Source organism: Solanum tuberosum, unplaced genomic scaffold (genome assembly GCF_000226075.1).
Source record: "Solanum tuberosum cultivar DM 1-3 516 R44 unplaced genomic scaffold, SolTub_3.0 scf00134, whole genome shotgun sequence".
Classification (NCBI taxonomy): Eukaryota; Viridiplantae; Streptophyta; class Magnoliopsida; order Solanales; family Solanaceae; genus Solanum; species Solanum tuberosum.
In genome coordinates, this window is record NW_006239062.1 from 1,072,694 (window position 1) to 1,090,102 (window position 17,409).

At 36.6% G+C, this 17,409-nt stretch overlaps 1 pseudogene; it reads left to right on the forward strand.

Annotated features, from left to right (window-relative positions):
* Positions 1 to 4,926: 4,926 nt before the first annotated feature.
* On the forward strand, positions 4,927 to 9,561 carry LOC102605198 (TMV resistance protein N-like; annotated as a pseudogene).
* The last annotated feature ends 7,848 nt before the right edge of the window (positions 9,562 to 17,409 follow it).

Genomic DNA, 17,409 nt, shown 5'->3' on the forward strand with positions numbered 1-17,409 from the left:
AAAAAAATATATTTTAATTATGATTTATAGTACTTTTAAATATAACGTATAGTGTGTTTGTAGGCTCTTATTAGATTGAAAAAATATTTTAAATTAGTAATTATTGTAATTAATAGTGTATATTACGTAATTTTCAAATTTGTAATAAATTTTTTTAAATATTAAGTCTAATAATTTATAGTATCTTAAATGTAATCTTTGAATACACATAAATTAAAAAAAGAAATAAGACAAATAAATTATAAATTGAATAATTGACATTTTCAAATATTAATTTACCACAAAATGAAAGTGAAGGAAGAAGTTGTGAGGCAAAAATAAAGAGAAATTATTTGAAAAGGTGTCAAATAGACAGGAAAACGGGCCCACATGCATTGAATAGTTGGCAGCCATTGAGTGGGTCACTAATACACGTGGCAGCGTTTGCATTTCACGCTTTTGGCTCCAAAAATCGCGTGTTTATTTATTTAAAGGTAGGATAGTTAAAGTGCCTATTTGTGCATTATGAAAGTTGGAGGTCAAAGTTAAAATTTGAAGCCAAGTTTAGGGGTCAATATATGTATTATGCCATTTGAATATATCAGCAATATTCTTATTTTCTTATAGGATTGAATCAGATTGTATTCAGCATATTGTTGACAAAGTTTCGTCCAAATTATGCAAAACTTAAGTAGCTTATTTGCGAAATGTTGTGGGAATAGATACTCATATAGAAAAAGTAAAATCCCTACTAGAGATGGAAATCAATGATGTTCGGATTGTGGGGATCTGGGGAATGGGGGGAGTTGGTAAAACGACAATAGCAAGGGCTATTTTTGATACAAACTCAAATCGATTTGGTGGTGCTTGTTTTCTTGCGGATATTAAAGAAAACAAATGTGGAATGCATTCTTTGCAAAATATCCTTCTCTCAGAACTATTGAGGAAAAGAGATAATTACGTGAATAATAAGGAGGACGGAAAGCATATGATAGCTCGTAGACTTCGGTTTAATAATAAGGAGGACGGAAAGCATATGATATTTCGTATGTATTGAAAAAAACCAGTGCATTTGTATGTATGTCTAGTCGAAAAGCTTTTCCTGCTGGGATATAACGAAAAGCTTTGCAAACGACAATAGCATGGGCTATAATTAACAGAAGCTGTAATTATGGTTTTCAGTACAACCCATGTACTGGTTTTTGTCAATACATACGAATGTTACCTTTCTCAAAAAAAAAAAGTAGCTTTTCGACTCGACTCTAAAACCTGAGAAATTTGAGACTATTGTGTATAAGCTTTGGCATTGTATTAATTTATTGAGTGATAACATACGCAGGGAGTGTATTTATACACATACAAGAGTTAGACTTAACCTAAGACTAGTTCTTCTAATACAATAGGGAGACTAACTAGTTGGATTCACTACTCTTACCTTGTCTCTGAAGAATATGGTGGTCCTTTGCTAGAGTCTTTGTATGAATGTCAACTAGTTGATCTCTTGATCTGACAAACTGAGGATTAGTTACAAAGTGATAATCCAATTCTACATGTTTAGTTCTAGCATGTAGAACTGGATTTGTTGTCATACATAGTGCACTCATGTTATCACAAAATAGCGTAGGAGCAGACTTGATGTGTATCCCTTTATCCATGTGAGCTCAACAGCTGTAGCTGCTAAGGCTCTATACTCAACCTCTGTACTTGACCTTGGCTAATTCTTTTAAAATTTGGATAATCATAATGAAATTATAGCCAATTGTCAAGTTTAAGGGGTTTAGATATTCTACCTTTTATTTATGGTAGTAACTCTTTTATTTAGTTTCTTTCTGTGTTTTGAATAGGAGCTTTTGCCGTCTCTACGAAAGCTAGATCTCAGCTACTCCAAAAGCCTGATGCAAGCACCAGATATCACAGGGATGCCAAATTTGGAGTATTTGAATTTGACGGATTGTATGAGTCTTGAAGAGGTTCACCATTCCCTAGGATATTGTGAAAAACTCATTGAGTTAAGTTTGACTTGGTGTTCGAGGCTTGAAAGTTTTCCATGAGTTAACGTGGAATCTCTGCATCTAGTGGCTTGCTCTAGTTTAGACAAATTTCCAGAAATCCTCGGAAGAGTGAAGCCTGAGTTAAAAATTTTCATGCATTTCTCTGGGATAAGGGAACTACCATCATCTATTGTTCAGCACAAAGCTTGTCTTCCAGAGCTAGATTTTAGTTCTAAGGAAAATAAAGCAGCAGTTCTAAGTTGAAAGGTTTGGTGTGTCGCGTTGCTCAGAACTTGAAAGCTTGCCAGAAGAGATAGGCTATTTAGAATACTTGGAGGTGCTTGGGCTCACAGTCTCCGCCTCCGCCTTCAATCTGTAATTTGTTGTTTCAGAATATGTCATCATTGCTGCACGACATCTCTGCTTCAAATTCTGTCACTAAGAGTTCTTACTACCAGTGGGAATATCCCAAGTTGGTTCCACCGTCGGGGAATTGGTAGAATTGTATCGGTCAATTTGCCTGAAAATTGGTACGTTAGTTATAACTTCTTGGGATGACCCAACAATTTGCCTCATCCAACCATTCAGATTTTGATACCAAACCTACTATTAATATTTTCTTGGTATCTTTTGCTGGCTTATGGAAAAACACCAAATGACTATGGACTCCTTGTGTTATGTTTATCTGGAGAAGTGAAGGAGTTTGGACTTCGTTTCTTGTATAAAGTTGAACAAGAGCTTGATGCCTTGTTACAAATGAGGGAAAATAATAATGAACAGATATGAGCACCATGATGAAGCCAGTTTCTCCTCTTCGAAGAAACAAATATCTTATTTTAATATAGGTGGGAGCTGTCTTTGAGAATCTGCAGCAACAAGTAGAGGCACCAGTTTATTCAGAAACTTTCCAGGTATTTCCCGCAAGCCCAAAATTTTGGCATAAAAATAGGTATATACCTCATGATTTGTTTTTCCTTACTAGTTGGTAGTGAAATATAGTTTACGTATGTATTTATGTCAGTTAATCTAAGAAACTCCCTAAATGAAAGAATTGAATTATGAAAGATGTTTGAAGTTCTAAGGAGTCCAGAGAAAAGGCAAAGGGTTGTTATTACTTATTCCCTAAGGTATCCACTGATCCATGGGTTTAAAATTTATTAAAATATCATTTTGATGCAAGGAAATCTCTGTTTTAAATACAAATATCTCTCAGGTTATGGCAGGGAGTTTGGGAGCACAATGTGAGACAGTGGAGGAAGCTGGAGTACACGGTGAGGTTAGTAAATCACCTCACATCTTATGATTTGCATCATATCGTGGTGCTCCATCTGTGCAAGCCATTATTCTGCTTTTCTTAGTACCACGTTTCAGATTTTGATGCTAAGGTTGTACTTCAGTTTTTAACTATACCTGTTCCCTTGATCATGTCTTTCTGCAGATGTATACCCTACCAATATAAATATTTCACCGTGTCATCGTTGGTAGATGAGGATGCCTTATAAGTTCTTCTAACAATCCACAGAGAAAAGGCAAAGTGTTGTTTCCAAAGGTAGCCACTGATCCATGACTTCAAAACTAATTACTAGTTCAATTTGATGCCCTCTTGTTATGGAAGGGAGTTTGGGAAAAAGATAAACTCATTGAAGGTCCAGCACAGTGTGAAACAATGGAGGAAGCTGGAGTACGAGGTTAATTTGAGGTTCGTTTCCCTCGTGATCTCTTTCACCTCTTAGTTTTGTTTTAAATTTTCTATTACATCAGATAAAATATGTTGCCATTATCGAAAACATCAGAATACTAGCTGTGATAGAGTTGGCTTATGACCTTCCATCTCTCTCTCTCTCTCTCTTTTTCGTAAATATTGAATGCTAGATTAGTAAGCCAAGACTGAATGCACCAATTCATGATTAGATGTTGTAATCGTTGTTGATTTAGGAATATGCGACCTTTTTATCTTACTGTCTTCTGTCTCGCTTGTTGGCTTTGATCTTCACAAAAGTAATAACAAGTAGCATCTATGTTTTGATTACTTATTTCAAGTGGTTTTAACAAGTTTCACTCTTTTGGTTTTGCAGTGCCTGTGAAGGCACATTGTTTTCTGCGCTCGTAACAGAACAACCAGACCCTTTGCCTGAGAAAGAGATTCACGGAACGACAAAAGTTATCCGTTCTCTTCAAATCTTTATATATCAATTTACTGGTCTTATTAGTAAAGGTGACACAACCCCTCTCTTGGATCAGAATACCACGTTTCATTTTGAAATAAAATTATGTCTTCACATTGCTGATGAGTAGCCTGTCCAAAATCATATAGCAGATGAATGTGCGCGGGAAGCAAGAAAGCTATGCTAAAAAGGGTCAATGAAAGAAACATTGGAACTACTATATCTACTACTCTGCATATATATAGTTTCATAATCAATTATTGGTAATGGTAAGGAAGATTCAGAAAAGCTGTCGCAATTGTAGACACTAATATTTGTTTTAATTAATTTGTCAACTCTTCTCTATTGCCCTTTTCCAAAGTTAGCTGTTATCTGGTGACACAAAAATTGTTTAGATTATTTTTATTGATTCAGTCTGTTGAAGACTGAGCAATACTTTGCTGGATTAAAGACTTTTAGCTGTCCATTGTGTACATATTACGATGAAGTTTTCGTGTAGGGGACTGGTCTTTGAAGGAATTTCCTAATACCACAATATTTCTAATCAACTGGAGTAGACATTAAGAAGCTTCACAGAAATTTCCTATTACTTCTATAGTTCTATTAATATTCAATGAAAATGTACCACATATAATTTGACTAGATCCAACAATAATAATTTATTTAACTGGAGTAAACCGAATGCTCATAGAAGCTTTTTGTTTCTTCTTTCCTGTATATAACTTTGTCCAAAATATCATCAATTGATCTCATCCATACAGTCTATTTTTCTTTTCAGACAATTAATCAAATATATGGCATCATCTTCTTCTTCTGTGAGTAATTCACAGTACTGTACTCGATGGAAGTACAATGTCTTTCTAAGTTTTAGAGGCAAAGATACCCGGAGAAATTTTACGAGTCACTTGTACGAAGGTTTGGACAATAGGGGAATATTCACCTTTCTAGACAATAAAAGGCTAGAGAATGGCGATTCCATTCCACAAGAGCTCTTGAAAGCTATCGAAGAGTCTCAAGTTGCACTCATCATTTTCTCAAAGAATTATGCTACATCCAGGTGGTGCTTGAATGAACTAGTGAAGATCATGGAATGCAAGGAGAAGGAAAATAATGGAGAAACAGTCATACCGATCTTCTATGATGTGGATCCATCACATGTTCGAAACCAAAATGAGAGCTTTGCAATAGCATTTGCCGAACATGAATTAAAGTATAAGGATGATGTTGAGGGGATGCAGAAGGTGCAAGGATGGAGGAATGCCCTAAGTGCTGCCGCAGATCTAAAAGGATATGATATCCGTCACGGGTGAGTTAAAAACACATAAATTGTTTTTATGAAAAAGGAAATGGAATAATTTCCATCCAAATTTAGATGCTTCTACGAAACCTAGACTTATTCTACAATACAACAGGAATCTATACCTTCAAAATGAGTTAATTTAGTTAGAGAGAATACACAATAATCTTCAAAATGTGCAAGTTTTATACTTCAACTGTAGAGTGTTGCTGTTTCCCTGAACTACAATGTTTCCTATTTGATTAACAATATGAAATACTTACTACTACTTGACTTTCACATTTTCCACAATCAATCTTCTTATTTATGCAGGATCGAATCAGAGAATATTCACAAGATCGTCGATCACATCTCTTCCAAATTATGCAAGACTTCTTATTATTTATCTTCTTTGCAAGATGTTGTGGGAATAAATGCTCATTTAGAGAAACTAAAATCCCTACTTCAGATAGAAATAAATGATGTTCGGATTGTAGGGATTTGGGGAATAGGTGGAGTTGGTAAAACGACAATAGCAAAAGCCATCTTTGATACTATATCTTATCAATTTAAAGCTTCTTGTTTTCTTGCGGATGTTAAAGAAAATGCAAATTATAATCAATTGCATTCTTTACAAAATACCCTTCTCTCTGAACTATTAAGAAAAAAAGATGATTATGTCTATAATAAGTATGATGGAAAGTGCATGATTCAAAGTAGGCTTTCTTCTAAGAAGGTGCTAATTGTGCTTGATGACGTAGATCATGTTGATCATTTGGAGTATTTAGCAGGTGATGTTGGTTGGTTTGGTAATGGCAGCAGAGTTGTTGTAACAACTAGAAATAAACATTTGATAGAGAAGGATGATGCAATATATGAAGTATCTACACTACCTGATCATGAAGCTATGCAATTGTTCAATCGACATGCTTTCAGAAAAGAAATTCCAAATGAATGTTTTATGAAGTTCTCATTGGAGGTAGTAAATCATGCTAAAGGCCTTCCTTTAGCCCTCAAGGTGTGGGGTTCTTTGTTGCATAATAAAGGCCTAACTCAGTGGACAAGCACTGTAGACCAAATAAAGAAAAATTCTAGTTTAGAAATTGTTAAAAAGCTCAAAGTAAGTTATGATGGGTTAGAGCTTGAAGAGCAAACAATATTTTTAGATATAGCATGTCTTTTACGAGGAAAAGAAAAAAAACTAGTCATGCAAATCCTTGAGAGCTGTGATTTTGGAGCAGAACACACATTGGATGTCCTAATTGATAAATCTCTTGTGTTCATCTCAAAAAATGATAAGATTGAAATGCATGACTTAATTCAAGATATGGGTAGATATGTGGTAAAAATGCAAAAAAAATCTGGAGAACAGAGTAGACTCTGGAATGTTGAAGATTTTGAAGAAGTGATGGTCAACAATATAGTAAGTACTAAGTAGGCTAACAATGCAATGATATTTATTAGTCTTCATGTTTTACTTTTTATTTAAAAGAAAAAAATTGTTGGTACTGTCTCAATTACTACTTCATTTTATCATAACATGATTTTTTTTTTTTCAATTTGACTCTTTAGAACTTGTCAAAAATTGTAATACTAGAAATTAGAAATATAGAATTAATTGCATAAAGTATTTCTCTTTAGCAACATTTTTCTTAAGAAAGTCCTAACTAATATTTTACCTCTTTTTTTTTTTTTTTTTTTAGTGTTGCTAGCTTTTCAAGCGAAATAATAAATAATGCAAAATATGATGAAATTTGGCATTGCAAGGAGTTATAAAGTAGTCATGAGATTTTAAACAAACATTTGAAGTTGTGCTTTGTAGACTAATGGATCTTTTATCAGGGGACCAACGCAATGGAAGCAATTTGGATACATGGTGTTCAAAAACTATGCTTTAGTGAAAAAATCATGAAAAAGCTTAGATTATTATCCATCATCAGCTTTCATACACATGATGACTCCATTGAGTATCTGCCCAACAACTTGCGTTGGTTTGTTTGTCATGATTATCCTTGGGAGTCATTATTAGAAAATTTTGAACCTAAAAAGCTTGTTTATCTTGATCTCCAGCACAGTTTGCTGCTTCAATTATGGACTGGAACAAAGGTACAATTACTGAATACAGTTTTATTTATGCTTCTTTTTGTCAAATACATCTTGACCATTCTAATTGAAAAACTTGACATAAAAATAAAGTAAAACAATTTCTAATTTCACACAAAATATTGTGTTGACTCTCATAATCTGAATGTCCTTACTCATTTTTCGTGTAAGGGAGTAAAATTATACGATTGCCCACTAGCCTAATTCGCATTCTTTCTATGTTCTGAATTGCAGCATTTGCCGTCTCTGCGAAAGCTAAATCTTAACCACTCCAAAAGGCTGTTGCGAACACCAGATTTCACGGGGATGCCAAATTTGGAATATTTGAATTTGTGTAACTGTAGTAATCTTGAAGAGGTTCACCGTTCCTTGGGATGTTCCAGAAAACTCATTTGGTTAAAGTTGTATAATTGTGAATGTCTTAAAAGGTTTCCATGCGTTAATGTGGAATCTCTTAGATCTCTGGATCTACGATATTGCTCTAGTTTAGAAAAATTTCCAGGAATCCTCGGAAGAATGAAGCCAGAGTTAGAGATCAAGATGAGACGCTCTGGGGTAAGGGAAATACCATCATCTTTTATTCAGCAACACGCATGTCGTCTTACAGAGTTAGATTTGAGTTTTATGAAAAACCTTGTATCTCTACCAAGCAACATTTGTCAGTTGAAAGGTTTGGTGAAGCTAACTGTATCCTGCTGCTCAAAACTTGAAAGCTTGCCAGAAGAGATAGGTGATTTAGAAAACTTGGTGACGCTTAATGCCGAATGCACTCTTATTTCACGAGCCCCGTCTTCCATCACCTGGTTGAACAAGCTTAAATACTTGAGTTTTGCATATCAAGAATCAAATTTTGGGGTGTCCTTTGTGTTCCCTGAGGTGAATGAAGGGTTACGCTCATTGGAATCTCTGAATCTCAGTGACTGCAATTTAATAGATGGAGGACTTCCAGAAGACATTGGATGCTTATCCTCGTTGAAAACAATGTATCTCAATAGAAATAAATTTGAGCATTTGCCTCGAAGCATTGCCCAACTTGGTGCTCTTCAATCCTTGTGCTTATCAAATTGCATGGGGCTTAAAGAGTTGCCAAGTTTCATGGGGATGCCAAACTTGGAGACTCTGAATCTCAGTAACTGCAATATGATAGATGGAAAACTTCCGGAAGATATTGGATGTTTATCGTCTTTGAAAGAGTTGAATCTCAGTGGAAACAGTTTTGAGTATTTGCCTCGAAGCATAGCCCAGCTTGGTGCTCTTCGATCCTTGGACTTATCAGATAGCAAGAGGCTTACACAGCTGCCAGAATTTCCACAACAATTAGATACAATAGGTGCAGATTGGACTAATGATTCGATCTGTAATTCGTTGTTTCAGAATATCTCATCATTGCAGCATGACATCTCTGCTTCAGATTCCTTGCCACTAAGAGTGTTCACCACTAGAGGGAATATCCCAAGATGGTTCCACCATCGGGAAAATGGTAGAAGCATATCAGTCAAATTGCCTGAAAATTGGTATATAAGTGATAACTTCTTGGGATTCGCTGTATGTTACTCTGGCAAATTAATTAACGCAGAAGCTCACTTGATTTGTTATGATGGGAGGCCAGTGACGTGTATCACCCAGAAACTTTCCTTATCCAACCATTCAAAATGTCCTGCAGAATCTGCTATTCATTTTTTCTTGGTACCTCTTGCTGGCTTATGGGACACATCTAAGGCAAATGGAAAAACACCAAATGACTATGGGCGCGTTAAGTTATTTCCCTCTGGAGAAATGAAGGAGTTTGGACTTCGTTTGTTGTATAAAGATGAACCTAAGATTGAGGTCAGTTTCTCCTCTTCTAAGAAACAATGATGAACCAACAGAACATTGCATTGGGACAAGGAGGAGCAGACATGATAACAGTGGACACCAAGATGGAGCCAGGCTATTCAGAAACTTTGCAGGATCTTAGCTTAAATATAGGTATATACTATTTGGTAGAGAAATTGTCTCCTCTCTTTTTATATAATTCTCTCCAAAACAATTTTTTTTTTTTCTTCTTGTCTCTGCTTGTGCTGAGCCACGATATACCATGGTGAGTTAACTTATGTGAACAAGCTTAAAGTTTCGTTATTCAAATCAGATCCTGGATCATATGATCTTAATCATGTTAATTTTCTTTAACAGTAGTCGTGCGCTTACTGCACCTCACTATTCTAATCGTCAAGTTATTACATAGTACAAAAAGAAGAGGAAAAAATAAAATAAATGTCACTACATGTGAACCAGTAGTTCCTAGTAACCCAAGGTGAACTTTAAGCCGAAAATGTATACTATCTTTGATAGTGTTAGTTATGAGTTCATAAATGTTTGTGGTATGAGGATCTTGTGAGTTTGCTACAACTTGAAAAACATTCAACCAAGTACTTTACAGTAAGATAAAATATAAGAGATGAAACACAATAGCCATAGGTCAATGCAACACTAGGAAAATAAGGAGCATATGTCAAAGTCAAACACAATTATTCTGCAAGACACAGGTTACTACCGTTAGGATCACATCATCCACCATCAAAACAAGAGACAAGAAAATCTCAATGCGCATTTACAACATTCCAAGATACCATAACATTTGGTATGTCACAAGGGTAAGTCCAACAGTAAAACTAGTAATTAGTTACATAAATAAGTTAAAATTTGCACGACAAGCTTATAGAAAAAAAAAACTCAATAGAAGACTACATTACTCGCATCATGAGATAGGAAACTAGTCCAACTATTGGCACTTAAATCATGGAAAGCCCACTTCTGGAAGATGATCACAAAAGTGGTAGAGAATCTTGGACAACCTAACAATTTCTCAGCCAACTGAAATACATATCGGGGTACCCAAACATCTCAAGACAAGGTGACATATCTTGTATCCTAACATAGAAAACTACTCGCAGTCTAGTCATGGAAATCTCACTCCTAGTAGATAATCATACAATTCGTGGAGGATCTTGGGCAACCTAACAATTTCTCAGCTAATTGGATAAACATGTGGACACACAGTTGATTGAACATATATCACACTTTATCCTCTTTGATATCACGAACTTCTCCAAAACCGTTGCATTCTTTAACAGAATTCTGAAAGTTCCAAAAGCTTGTCAAAGCTCTGTTTAAAATGATCCTTACAGAACACTCCGGAGGAGTTGAAAATCTTAACATTCTTGAGTTTGGGAAACCCAAAGCTTGAAATCCAACTTTGCAAATCAATATCATCTCCTTTAGCAAAATATGTTGACTCAAAATGGCTGTGGAAATTTTTAAGCTGGAAACAGAGAATAGACCAAATGGAGGTAAGCCTACTGGACATTGCACAAAAGTGATGGCACTCAACCCTTTTCGTTTCAGAACTCATTTGCCACAAAGATAGCAACAACACCAACCTATTAACGTGAAGCCTTGCAATGACAAAAGAAAATTTCTTACTGATATTTAAAGATATTAGCATTCTCCTTCAGAAACAAATTTTCAGGAGGGGTGGTTAAACTTCATAAATGAATGGATGTAAAAAGAAGAGAGGAAGTTACATGCTTTGGTGATATATCTATGTTGAGTGTCTCCACATGAGGTGATGCTGGCAGAAGGCCAACTTCTTCATACATGTAACTCTAGTGTCAAATATTTGCATTTTATTTCTGGAAGCGAAATCGCTTTGAACTGCAACATGGTCACACGCAACTCCCCCATCAGATATTTGCATTTCATTTCTGGAAGCGAAATTCCTTTGAACTACAACATGCACAAAACCTGGTGCAATAATCCCAATGAAACTAGTAATAGTAATTTAAAGAATGGAAAAAGCAATAACAATAAAAAGGAAGTACTCCACGGCCAGGTAAGTTATGTGGCAAATTTAATCATCTAAACACTTTAAGCAAAATCGACACACAAGAATCCAGGTTTTCAGATATATCTTTTTCCGATATGACAAAGAAATACCCGACACTGAAAAGTTGACAAAAAAACACAAAAAGGCCACAAGTTTTTGCAACTAATCCAGTTGGGTCTATGAAATTTTTACAAAGGTTTTCAACTGATATTTACATCGAGCAACTGTCTGCTAATAACACAGAGAAAAGCACTCTGAGATAGAAACAAACCTCTGTGAACCAAGTTGCTATTGATAACTCATTTGCGTAGCGAAACGTTAGAAGATAATATAGGATGAGGGTCTTAGAGAATTGATGATAATCACGACAACTGTCTTCCTGAGGATCAAATTCCTGACCGTGATCATCCAGGATGTCTTTGATACACATTATGTTGAAAGTAAGCTTAGCAGTAACCACATCGGACACATCAAAAAGCATACACCTGAGATCATTAAGATTTCCTGAAATTTCCAAATGCTGAAGATATGGGGCATATATTTCCAAAGTGATTTGAAAAAATGCAAGACCGACTTTCCAATGACTTTGCAGCTTCAGTGTCTTTAATTTTGAAGACCTAATTTCCATGCGAAGAGGACCCTTAAGCAGAATCCTTGTATCATATAATTCCATAGTTTCCAATGCAGGACAGTCTGACACTAAGTTTGCAATTTTGTCGTTGTCTATAAACGAATTCCTCTACTTTATGCTCTTTAGAGACTTCCATGCTTCTACCACATTACTCGTTAGCATCAAAGTTAAAACCACCCAAAACTAATTATATCAACTACGAACATGTAAAGAAAGATTGAGTCAATGTGCAAGGGCCTACCATTAAATCAGTGGAGAGTACAGCATGTTCCAATTTTCTTGTAACAACAAAACTAAGCCATTGAAACTGTTGGCTTGAATGAATCCACCGCCAGTCAATAGACCAGGTCCTTTGAGAGAAACTAGTAACAGAAAGTAAAGAGAATGCTTAAAGTAAATAACACGAATGTTTACGTGGAAACCTCCTTGCTCAAGGGAAGAAAAACCACGACTTGTCACACAAGATTTCTCAAAGCTCCAATAACTTCAAGCAATTCGTAAATACAGACTCGAGTATTTACCAAGGATTAAACTCCTAATCCTACACACCTTGTAACACCTCTATCACAAGATACAAAGCAATAGCCCTATTGCCCACTATATCAATTACCTCTAGTTAACGTAGACTTCAAACACACAATTCGGCTAGATCTAGCCACAAACTCAGTAGTTTGACACGTCACAATATATTATCATTTATAACATAGGAATATATCTTACAATATGAGATCACAAGACACTAATCTCAAATAACAACTTAAGACTCTGCAACACTTGATTAGGTCCCTTGCTGCGTGTGAGAATGGTTCTTCCTTGAAAATGGCTTTTACTTATGAATATTCTTGATTGCAAAAACTAGGTTAATTCTTGCCATCATGTTCTGTTTGGAAGAGAGACAAAAAATTAGGAGCAACACCATTGATCGATGTCTGAACTCCTTTCCGATTCTCTGCTGCAGTTACCACCAACCACTGCAGTATTTGCAGCTTTACAACTGCACACCATTGACTTGTCCCATAAGACAAAAGCCCAGAGGACCAGATCCCTTTATTAGGACTTGTTGCTTTTTAGTTTGTTAAATCATCAAAAACAAAAATACAACATTTTCCCCCTTTTATTCGTCCTATCTCTCATATCTTCTTCAAGCAACATTCCCCCTATCAACATGCTCCCTTATCACAAGGATCAAATCCTTTGATCTGAACTAGCTTACCTATTATCAATATATCTTCCTCCTTTTGACATCATAAAAAAGTAATAACTGTAAACCAAGCAAGAGAACAAGCATTCTGGGGAAATTCATGGCCACTGGGGCAACACTAACACAAACAAATAGGAAAAAAGACAAGAAGCATAGTAGACACAAGACAAGTTCATTCATAATTCAAAAGGATTGTACACCATAAACACTGCATAAACAAATACAAAAGAGAACCATAACAAACATTGCCAACTGGGGGAAAGATTAATTAGGGTAGGAAGAATAGGTGAAACCCAAGAGGACTTAGAAAGAGGGAGGCTGAGGGGCTAGGGAATGAAGGACCGATGTCATGCACTCATTTCAGCCGCATGAGCATTTAGCAATTGTTTGGTCAGGTTCTTCACTTAACCAGAGAGACTCTTATTTTAGCAGTTAAGGCATCAACTTGTGACTTCAAATCAACATTTTCCTTGTGAAGAGTTTCCTCACTACATGGTCCCTGAGTCTGGCCTTACTTCAAAGTGGCTTTTAATCGAGAAATTCCAGCATCGGCCCCCTGCCATTGCAACAGTCATCTCTTCCAGATCTGCCTTCAGCTTCTTTTGCTGTTCGAGGAGGTCTGACACTTGGGACATCACTTTATTGCTTTTCCTTCCTTCAACACACTCGCACTAAATGAGAATGGTTGATGAAAATGATTGTTTCACCGTCCCTGGTATCCCTTTGCCAAATTTGATCTTGTAGTGGGCAAATACACGATTTAAGAGATAGCCATATGCCAACCTATGGCGTTCATCTTTGACAGTCATGATCTTGTAGATATGCTCGAACATGATTCTGGGAAGGCTGATTGCTTCGAGTTTTCTGAAGATCTCCATCAAGAACATGTCTGCTATTGAGGCAGCAGTGCGCTTTTTCAAGTGAGGCAGCATGACTTTGTTTACAAACTCAAACATTGACTGAAATTCCTCCTTTAAGAATTTCTTTAGCACCCCAACATAATTTAAACCAAACATCTTCCCTATTTCCTCAATGAATTGAGGAGATGGTGAGGAATTTTCAACAGACCTAATACCCTCCCCAGGTACCTACAAAATGTCACCTAGTATCTCCTCATCCAGATAAATCTTGATGCCCTGAACTATTGTGTTCAAACTCAACCCACCTTCTGAGAATTCTATCCCCTTTCATGTAATGTTGGAACTGACCATTCAAAGAGATGAAGCCAGTCTTGAACTATCACAATGTCAACCAGAACCCTCATGCCTAGTTTGTCAAGAATCTCAAGGTCAAACACCCTGATGTTCAGCACTTTCTGGGTCTTCAACACGCTGACCCTCTCTGCCTATGTCAACACTTTTACAACCTTTTTGGTGGCCGAACCTGTTCCCTCAACAACATTTGAACTTGGTTCTTCAGTCACCTCCACCCGTTTCCTTTTCGCAGCAGCAGTCCTCTTCTACATGTGTTGTTACCAAAAGTCACAAAGTCCCCTTTAGTGAGTCTAGTTTTAGGGCCACATGGCAGTTCATCACTGAAAGTTAACAGAAGTTCTTATTTTATTATATCAGGCATAATGTATGTATACACTAGCAAGTAGCTCTATCAAAGGTAAGAAAATATCCTACAAATCTCTCCTATGATTCTTACAGATCTCTCCTGTGATTCAGCCTACTATATAAGGTGATATAATATTTTCAATATTATGTCACACTCCCTCTCAAGCTGGAGAATATATATTGATCATGCCCAGCTTGTTACACAAATAGTTAACTCGAGCTCCATTCAACGTCTTTGTGAATAAATCAGCTAGTTGCTCTCATGTCTTCACATAGCTCGTGGAAATCAAGTTTTCTTGAATCTTTTCACAAATAAAATGGCAGTCCACCTCGATGTCCTTAGTTCTTTTGTGATAGACTAAATTTGAGGTGTTATGAAGGGCATCTTGATTATCGCACCAAAGTTTAATTGGTGTGGGATACTTCAACCCAACTTCACTTAATAGGAGATGTATCCACATAATCTCATATGTGGATTGTGTTATAACTCTATACTTGAATTCTGCACTAGATCGAGATACAACATTTTGTTTCTTACTTCTCCATGATACCAAATTTCCACCCACAAAGATAGAGTAACCAGTAGTAGACCTTCTATTAATCTTGGATCTAGCCCAATCAACATCTACAAAACACTCAATGAAAGTATATCCATTGTTGCTATATACTATGCCAAGTCCAGGGGCACCTTTCAAGTAACATAATATGTGTTCCAAAGTTGCCAAATGTTTAACTGTAGGTGTGGACATGAACTAACTAACAACACTTACTGCAAAAGTAATATCTGGAGGAGTTATAGTGAGATAGTTTAATTTTCCAACTAATCTCATGTATCTCTCTGGATCATCAAAGGGATCACCATCATCTTTTATTAGTTGCATATTGGGAACTATTGGAGTACTATAAGACTTAGCTACCGACTTTCCAATTTCCTCAAAAAGATCTAGGATATACCTCCTTTGAGATAGAAATATTCTCTTCTTGCTCCTACTTACTTTTATTCCCGAGAGGTATTTCAACTGTCCCAAATCTTTTGGCTGAAACATAAAATGCAAGAATGATTTGAGATAAGATATCCCTGCATAGTCACTCCCAATTATGACAATGTCATCAACATATAGACAAGAAGAATAATGCCAACAGCTGATTGCTTGTAAAAGAGTGAATGATCACATTTGCACTTTGTAAGCCCAAACTTCAGAACTACTTCACTAATTTCCCAAACCAAGCATGTGGACTTTGTTTAAGACCATACAAGTATTTCTTCATGTAACAGACTCTCCCACTCTCCCCTTGTGAAACAAAATCGGGTGGTTGCTCTATATACACTTTTTCTTGGAGATCACCCTGAAAAATGCATTCTTGATATCTAAATGATGTAACGACCAATTTTGAGAAGCAACAAGAAAAATGAACAAGCGAATGGAAGTGAGTTCGACCACCATGGAAAAAATATCAGAATAATCTACCTCATAAGTTTGAGCATATCCTTTTAGTCACCAGCCTAGTTTTAAGCCTAGCCACCTAACCATAAGGATTTACTTTGACTGTAAAAACTCATTTATATTCCACTACCGTCTTTCCTTTAGATAAGTCCACTAAATTCCAAGTGTGATTTTCATCTAATACACGTATATCCTTAAGCATTGCATCATATCATTCAGGGTGACTCAAACCTTCTCGAACTGTTTTGGGTAAAAAATAGAATCTAGTGATGCAATCGAAGAGAAAGATGTGGGAGATAAGCGGTCATATGAGATAAATTAACAATGATTGACATTGATGCTTACCTTTGAGAAGAGCAATAAAAAATTCAAGATTTTCTGTTGGAGTGGGATTGACTATGTAACACCCCGAATCCGAAACAGACCAAAACATACAGATTTTGAGAAGTTGCAGGTGCAACCCACGGTTGCCATCCACGGACTGTGCTGGTGGTCCGTGGTTCACTACTGCAACCCCTCCCTAAACCCAGCTCAGAAAATCAGCTAAGTCTCAACTCACGGACAGACCCACGGTCCGTAGGTCAGACCACGATCCGTGGTTTGTGTCCGTGGATCAAGACTCCTTTACCCAGCCTCTGACACGAACTACGGTTGACCAGCACTGACCGTCGTTCGATCCACGGTCCGTAGGTCTGACCGTAGATGAGGGTCAGCGGTCAGTTAGGGGAAAATTGTTGATGGGTCAACTTCAGATGGTCATAACTCTTAGCACAAAAGGAATTATGTGTCCCATGACTTATTATATGATAGATAATTGAATCCTCTTTCCAACGTCACCGAGTTTGCTAAAGTCCGACCTCCGAGTAAAAAGTTATGCTCGTTTTAGAAAAGCCCTATCGGGCAGACTCGACCGACAACTCCAATCGACGGACCGTCGATTGACCTACGGTCCGTAGGTCCAATCCGTCGGTCATTCCGACAGCAATTAAGTCAGGCGTCTTTTGGTCTTTTCCTATTTCGTTGGACCCCTAAGATACATCGTTTAGACCCTAAATCATAAGGTTTTAGTCAGTTTAAGCCTAGAAACATAACTAGAACTTACCTAAGTCAAATCATTAATCAAAACTTAGAAAATTAGAAGCAAGAGAGGAGAAAAAGGTCAAGAACCCTAGTTCAAGAACGAAGCAAGGTTCC